At 47.7% G+C, this 8186-nt stretch overlaps 1 protein-coding gene across 4 annotated transcripts in view; it reads right to left on the minus strand.

The window, feature by feature from the left end:
• Positions 1–7181, minus strand: part of Dyrk1a (dual specificity tyrosine phosphorylation regulated kinase 1A) — a 136288-nt gene extending 129107 nt beyond the window's left edge. The window contains exon 1 of one of the 4 annotated variants that reach the window (XM_071615033.1): positions 6908–7181. The gene's annotated coding sequence lies outside the window, so the exon portion shown is untranslated. Of the gene's footprint in view, positions 1–5429; positions 6460–6907 lie in introns of those variants that run through there. The other 3 variants (XM_027929107.2, XM_027929108.2, XM_071615032.1) reach the window with 3 other exon arrangements.
• Between the last annotated feature and the right edge of the window lie 1005 nt (positions 7182–8186).

Below are 8186 nucleotides of genomic sequence, written 5' to 3' on the forward strand. Positions count from 1 at the left end.
GAGCTTCCACCTTAGCCTCCCTGGTCGCTGGGATTACAGTTGAGCACCGCAGTACTGGCATATTACTTACACTGTTGCTTTATAAGAGGAAAGTAAACTTCTTGCTTAAGTCGCCGTTATTTATTCAAACACAGGCCTAAATCTGCATTCTAACTTACGCATATACAAAGTTTAATTTATAAAAAATAGTAATCCCTAACAACTCAGTTATCCTCTTATTATAAATTCTTACTTTAAATCAAAATAAAGCTTCCTATTGGATAATCCCATTACCAAGATTATTGCTACTAAACCATCTTCTATTTATACAGCATTTTACACTTAAAATAAAAATAACACTCATTGAACTATCTCATTTCACATCCTGAAAATACTGAGTAGGGCAGCTGAGGCATAGAGAAGTTGTTTTGCCCATGAACAGCTAAGGAGTGGTCCTGAGGCAGGATTTGGTACACAGGTTCCTCTTTCCATGAACATATACATTTATCTGCACCTGTTATGTGACAGGCACTGGAGTTACAGCTGTGACAAGAAACACTTACTGCTGTCCCAATGGACCTTACAATCTAATGGAGAGGGAGAGACAAACATTAAATTAATAATTTTATATTTGAGCATAATTGATTGATTATATAGCGATCTGCAATAACAGATGTGAAAGAAAACCAGAAGGTCCTGCTTAGAACATTAATGAATGGCCAAGGAACCTTACCTGGACTGGGGTTTGGGGAAGGCCTCTCTGAAGTAGTATTCATGCTGAAATCATAAGGATGAGTATGAATAAAAAGTGGAGGAGAGGGAAAAGGGGAGAAAGACATGTTCACAAGAACCCTATGGTAACTACCATCAACCTCTCTTCATAGATGAGGAAATATGCTTAGTGAAATCGCTGTGCCTAAAGTCACACTGTCAGAAAGTAGCAGACCTGTAGAGACTCCAGATCTGACTAGCTGGAAATCTCTGCTCACCTCGCAGACAGGCTGTCTCTCCATAGTGTCATGCTTCCTCAATTGCTACCTATATCTAAAGATCAAGAAGATTTGGGATAGCTGTCACAGTTTGAGCATCTTTTTGTCCAAACACATGTGGCAAGACGCAAACTATAAACATCCATGAAATTTTTAGTAATCAAATCAACTCTTTTCAATAAAAATGTTATGACCACACAAAAAAGGGGGTTTACCTAATTAACAGGGATGCTATAGAGTTGATATTGAAAATCAGTTTTGTTCCATGTCAAACCAGTTCACTAGGACTCCTCCCTGCCCCCAGCCAAAAAAAGTCAACTTAAGCAATACAATTATGGGGAGAAAAAATTCAAAATGATTCATCAGCAAGATTTTAAACTGTTATTCACTGTACGTTAGATATAAGCATATGTTCCTCAAGCATACAAACAAAAAAGTATGTATAAATCTTGTCAAAACTTAACAGTAATATAAATTTTCAAAATCACTTTCTAAAGAAGAAGAAACGTAGCTCTGGTGAAAGAACCAACAGCAAAAAACCAAAATGGTTCTATATTAGCAGAAAGTATGTCTACAAGAAACCACATAATTTTAGATGTTTCACGGAAGATATTATCTCCAATACAGAATTTTAACTTGTTAAAGAACTCTGGAATAAGGGTTTCAAAACAAAAGAATAACTTTTTAAAAATATTTAGCTGATTTATATAACAGAATATTTCGAAGTCACTGTTTTCTTATTTCAAAAAAATGGAACCAAAGTTACCTGTAGCCACTATATTAAACAAAACTAGACTTTAATACCTAATATGAACCTTATATTCATTATTTTAGTCATATAAGTGTGTGTTTCAGTTTCACACACCCAATGGTAAACTTTAAACTCCAGCTTAACATTATAGAGTTGTCATGAGACAAGATTTCAAAACATTTCTTCAGTTAGGAGCAATAGAGGTGAGATTTTAGGCAACTTAAAAGAATTTGATGATTTCTTCCCAAGCAATCAAACACAAAATTTAAGCCCCCCAAATTTTTAATCTAAAATTCTCTAGCCTCAAAAAAGTGCCTGATGGTCAAGATAACCCACAGTCAGAAGTCCTTCTAAAGACCTAACCATTCCATATATATAAAATGCTACCATATCAGTTGCACAATTAACTTTGACAGGGCAAAATGTGTGGTGTTAAGTTTCATGTCTGATAGTTTCAAGTAATATCTTTACTTTTAATTGAAAACAGACAATAGTAAAACCACCAAAACACTCCTCAACAGAAAGTAAAAACAGTCTTAGCTCACAGTTTAAATTACTGTTCAGGAATACCACAAAATTATAAAACTAATAAAATCGAGGAAATCAAGAACTTGATAAAGACTTTCTGGAAGTTCTTGGTTTTTGCTGGGTTTGGACAGTTAAGTTTATTCTTGGGGTAGGAGAAAAGAAAAATTGCTTGGGTGGGTGGGTGGGTGGGTGGGTGGGTGTAGGTGCTCACGCAGCACACATATAACATGAAAACCCTCTTGGCAATAAGAGGAAAACTATAGCCAAAGCAAAGTCAAACTGACACACACCTGATCACAAATACCAAAAATTTCACAAATTAATCTTCATCTTCTTATAGTTTTGTTTTTAATGTCACGCACAAGATCATTCCTTCTGGCTCATAATTAGTTACTGCTATCCAAATTTCCTTCCAATAACTAGATACCTATCAACCATAACATGCACATAAAAACAACTCTGGGAGCCTAATTTCCAAGTTTTTTAAGTAATATTCAATATTAAATGCAAATTAACATTTAGTCTGTAGAGTTATAAAACATGTGCCAAGTTAATGGTATATCATATCTGTAACAAGCTATCTTGAATTTTGCTTTTGTAGACAAGTATTCACACCACTTTTATAAAAACCTAAGGTCTCTAAATACGTTGTTTCGCTTACCACTCTCCACCCCTATTTCGCTAAGTCATAAATACAATATCTCTCCATAAACAGAACTAAGTAACAGACCTCAGACAATACTGCAAAGGGAAAAAAAATTCTCTAATCTAGGGCCATTTTTATTATCCACATTCCCAAGTAAGACACTATACCAATATGGAATATCTTCATCTGCTTGAATGTCAGCACCTCTACAAACTGGACTAAACTTTTTAATTCCTAACACACAGCAATTGTCTATATTAATTTTCTAATAGGTCCCACCAAGATGTCTTTAAAATGCTTACTAAATAATCTCATAACTAGGGCTAGAGATGCACTCAGTGGTGGGTTCAATCCCCAACACGGCAAAAACAAAATAACAATAATCTTATACCTAAACTTCAAATTCCAAAAAATAACAAACACCTCCCCAGATCCTTCAGTTCATTCTTAACCCCTACCAAAAATTATCATTCCTTTTAAGTATATTCCTTCAAATCTGAAATCCCTCTTAAAAACCCACACAGCATAAAAGGAGTTAAGCCTTCACCTTAACCAGGGGTAATGATCCTTCTTCCTAGAATAATTTCTTACCTCTCTGAGGTAAGTATGTGCTCCTTATAGCCAGTTTTAGGAGAGAACTTGGTATAGACACTAACAGTTGTCCCTAACTTTCTGATAAGGTTTGAAGTCTAAACAAATTAGGACATATGCCTATGCCAAACAAATCCTCTAAAAGTGGGGTCCTTGAAGTGTACATTTGTAAATGAAAAATCTTAACTATAAGTAAACTTTTTCTTAACCCATGCTTGTTTGAAACTTAGCATGAAATTTTAGTTGTAGTCTCATATTTAATCTGAAAATTATTTCTTAAAGAATAAATGAGTCCAACTGCTATGTATAACCCTAAAGCTCAAATAAGAGAATAAGATATGAGAAATTTAAGAAAACAAAAGCTAAAAGCTGAATTATTAAAACACCCCAAAATCAAAATACTATATATTTTCATTCCTAACATTCTGAAGTAAGATATAAAGGACCACAGGAGGAAATTAAGTATTTGAAGACTAAAAGCAATTTCACATGAAATTTTCTTATGGTACTCAAAGGATGATTAGAATTATAATTAAGTGTGAAGAATAAAATGCACCAGGTAATATTTTTTGAGTCCTTCCTCTCAAAAACTGACTATATAGGTTGTTTTTTTTTTTTCCCTCCCTGGGGCTGGGGGCGCCTGACAAGCTTCAGTAAGAGAACTTACTACAACCTTTCCATTTCTGCAAACCAAAGTTAACTTCATACTAAAAACTATACGTGGAAACAACCTCTAGGTTTAGAACCCTGAGTCATCACACACAAATCACTCCAAAATTTGCAGGTTATTTATAACGAGTTATAACCTATTATCAGGAGCCCAGGATGCCTACAGACTCCTTGCTCTCAGAGTCCCAGCTATATGACCTTGGATGAGTCACTGCCCATCTCTAAGCTCAGTCTCCTCATCTGTAAAATGGGTAACAGTTCCAACTGATAGGTTAAGCGGATTATGATGTGTGTCTGAAGAGAGTGCCTACCACTAATCTTTAAAGTTGAGTATGAAAACAATGTTATAAGGTATTTTCGGACAATTTGGACAGAAAACAAGAACCAAATGGTGCTGGCATTCAAATGCTGCACCTATCTTACAGGATTCGTGTTATCTAGGATTGGGCGAAAAGGCACACACAAGTAGTTTAAGTCACTGACTCACTAATTTTGCCATTTTAACTATTTCAGGCTAGGGAGGGGCCTTGGCCAAGTGCTGAGATATGCAGCAGCTCTGGTGGCTCCGAAGCCGGAGTGGGATCGTGCCTATAAATAGACTCGTGAAGTTTGTTGCAATGCACAGGTATCAATCCTAATTCTCCCCTCGCGGCCTCCAGCTCCCCCGGCCTCTAAGCAGGTCAGCGCTGCACCTCCGGGGGCCGGGAAGGCTCGCACCGCCGGCCCAACTTCCGAGCACGCCGCGTCCCCTCGCTCCGGCGCGGACCCCGAGGCCGCCGAGCAGGCGACCTTCGCGGGCGCCCAGCCCGGCCCTGCGTCCTCGCCTGCCGGCAGCCAGCCCCATCTTTCTTAACCCGTGCATTGTCCTTGCGAAGAACCCCGGCGGTTCCCACACTGGTGGGGACCGAGAGGAGGGACGAGGGAGGAGCTGGGGGAAGAGGATGAGGAGGAAGAGGAGGAGGAGGAAGACAACCTCCTCCCTCCGCCCGGACGACCAGTGAAGGTCTGGCGCTTTCTCCGGCCCCCAGGCCCCGGCTCCCGGGAGGCCGCGGCCCCCGCTCCCGCCCTCCGCAACTTTCCCTGCGCTCGCACCCGCCTCTCCTCCGGGACCCGGCCTGCGGGCTCCCTCCCCCGGCGGCCGGCCCCGGGCCGGCGGCGCCTCCTCCTAAAATGGCAGGTCCCTCCCTCCGCCCGGCCGGGCTCGGCGCGGGCCCGGCTGCAGGCCGCCGGGGGCCGACGCCGGCCGGGCGGGGTCGCGGCCGGGCCGGACACTCACCGGGATGATGGCGGGGCGCTCGCGCCGCTCCCTCCGGTGAGTCTCAGCCTCGGGCTCCCGCGCCTCGCTCCGCCGCGGCCTCCGCAGCCAGCGCCGCCCCGGCCGCTCTCTCCGCCCCCGGCGTTCCCGGCTTCTGTCCGCGCCGCAGCCCGCTCCGTGTCTCTCCGGCTCGCGGCTCCAGCGGCGCCCGGGGCCGGGGAGGCGACAGCCCCTCCCCGGCAAATACCGCAGTCCCCGGGCCCCGAGTCCCGGCGGCGGGGCCGCGCGGCCCGGCCCAGCGCTGAGGGCGGCGGCGACGAGGCCGGGCGCCGAGTGGCGGCCGCTCCTGGCGGCTTCTTCCCGAAGAGGATTTTGTAAATCTCACAAAATGGCGCGCGCTCCAAACCTGCGCAGCGAGAAGCGCCGGGGCCCGAGCGGCGGCGGCGGCGGCGGCGGCGGCGGCGGCGGCTCCTCCGCCAGGAGAGCCCGAACCGCCCGCCCCCGAGTCCCCGCACAGACAGACAGACACTCGCGAACACACTCACACACACGCGCACACTCGCCCTCGCACACGCTCACTCACACACACTCGCACACTCACACCGGTCCCGCCCGCTCGCCGGCGGCGGCAGCGGCACCAACAGCAGCAGCAGGAACAGCAGCAGCAGAAGCAGCGGCGGCGGCGGCGGCGGCGGCGGCGCCCGCACCCCCCGCTCGGGGTGTCCGCTCCCTCAGCCCGACCTGGGCCGCGATCGGCAGCAGCGACGGCAGCAGTCTCCCCGGATCCCCCCGCCGCGGTTGCCGCCGCCACCCCCGCCTCACTCCAATGGGGCTTTTTATTATTATTCGGGCGGGAAGCGAAAGGGTTTAAAAAAAAACCAACCAACAAAATGGCGACGGACCGACCCGGTCGCTATAGCAACTGTCAATCAAAACGCAAAACCCCGGCTGACGTGCTGACGTCCTCCTCCCGCCCCCCCCCGCCCCGGCCCCAAGCCGGCGGGCGGGGCCTGTTGCTCGGGTAACGGCAGATTCCGTTCCCTCCTTTCCTTCTCCCCTCCGTCCCCAGCCAACCACCCAACCCCCTCAGGTCACGTGAAGGATAAATTCGGAGCTCGGGCCCGCTACGAGTGTCAGAGGAGGGCGCGTGATTCGCTCGGGGGAGGGCAGAGGAGGGGGACGGACGGCCGAGGGAGGGAAGGGGAAGGGGACGGGGGGCGAGGCGGCGGCTGGTCTGTGCGCGAGCGCCCGCCGCCTCCCGGCCGCCTCCCGGCCGCCCCGCCCCGCGTCCGCCGCGCCCGCGCCGACTGCGGCCCTGGGAGCGCGCGCGGCCTCCCGCGCCGCCGCCCCCTTGCCCCGCGCTTCCGCGTCGCGCGCCCGCAGCCCCGCCCGCGCCGGGGGGAGGGGCGCGCGGCAGCCGGGCGGGGGAGGGGCCGGGGCTGCGGCCGCGGGCGAAGACCCGGGGAGCCCACCCCACACTCGGGGTCGGGGGTTCTCACCGCTTTCCGGCGCGGCGCTTGCCTTTCTCCTGGGGGGCGCGCGGCCGCGGTCGTCCGCGCGTTTAAACTGTTCTTGGAAGGGCTCGCGTGCCCCCCTCGCCGGAAAATGCCCACGGAGGCCGCGGTGGGGGCGGGGAGGAGGCCGCCTCCGCGTTTCAGACATCTCAGGAATTCCGGACGCTGCGCCCGGATCCGGGATGTCCCTGCGGCCGCCACCGTGCTCAGATCATGCCAGCACCCAGCCCCGGCCTTCCGAAATTACGGACGGAGCCATCATAAAAACTTTTTTAAGCTGTGCACGCTCTCCCGTGCCTTTCCATCTCCTGCGAGCCCCTCCCCACCTTTCTGGGCGCCGCCAGCCTTCTCCATCGGAATGCCCCTTAAATTAATCCTGTGTGCTATTACCGTATCCTTGTCCAGCTCACTGCCTTGTTTCTGTCTTTCCTAACCCTCAGTGTCCAGATTTTTAATTTGCCCACTTGGCCTTCACAATCGAAACTATTATGGCTTTCTTTTTTTTAATCAGTCTGCCCCTTCTGCCTGGCTAAATATTGCTGGGTGTGCTCTCCGGGCATTAAAACCAAAGTTTGCTGTGCTGGCTACTTTGTAATTAGTAGAGAGCCACCAGCTAAAAATTGTATTTTGTACCAACTTAAAATAATGGCTGTTGATGAATAGCTATAAAGGGAGTGTGTATATACTCTTTTACACCGAAAGGCACTAATCTTTGGATTTCCTAGTTTGGTTTGGCTGTCTTTTATTTGTGTCCATATCAGTTTTTTGGGTTTTTTTTTTAACCTTCAGATGTTCACAAATACAAATGCAACAGATATAATTCTTATAAACTCTTAGGTGTTTAAAAGAACCAAAATACTTGTCTCTGTCTGGTGTTGTTCAAGATAGACGCTTGTTTTAAATGACTTTCCACAAAATTTCCTCCCTACACTAAGGCAACCATTCAAAATAGCGCAGGCCGGGAAAGAAATCAGACTGAACCTGGTTTAGACTTGATTCTTCATGATTTCAAAAAATTGCCATGATGGACAAAAGTACTTTCAGATTGCTGACATTTTCAAAATTGCCCTGCTAATGTAATTAAAGTCCACATTCAATTTAATTGTTTTGGAGGAAGAGGAAGTGGCCCAGGGAGTCCCCATTCAGAGGAGAGGTTGCTACCTGTTTCTCCCAAGCTCCAACTTCCACCTATACAACCAGCTCCTTCCTCCCTCCTCTGGTTTCCCCTCTTTGAGCTCCCTGCCTCAGTGGCCATGGCTTCACT

The sequence above is a fragment of the Marmota flaviventris genome, chromosome 8 (genome assembly GCF_047511675.1).
Source record: "Marmota flaviventris isolate mMarFla1 chromosome 8, mMarFla1.hap1, whole genome shotgun sequence".
Classification (NCBI taxonomy): Eukaryota; Metazoa; Chordata; class Mammalia; order Rodentia; family Sciuridae; genus Marmota; species Marmota flaviventris.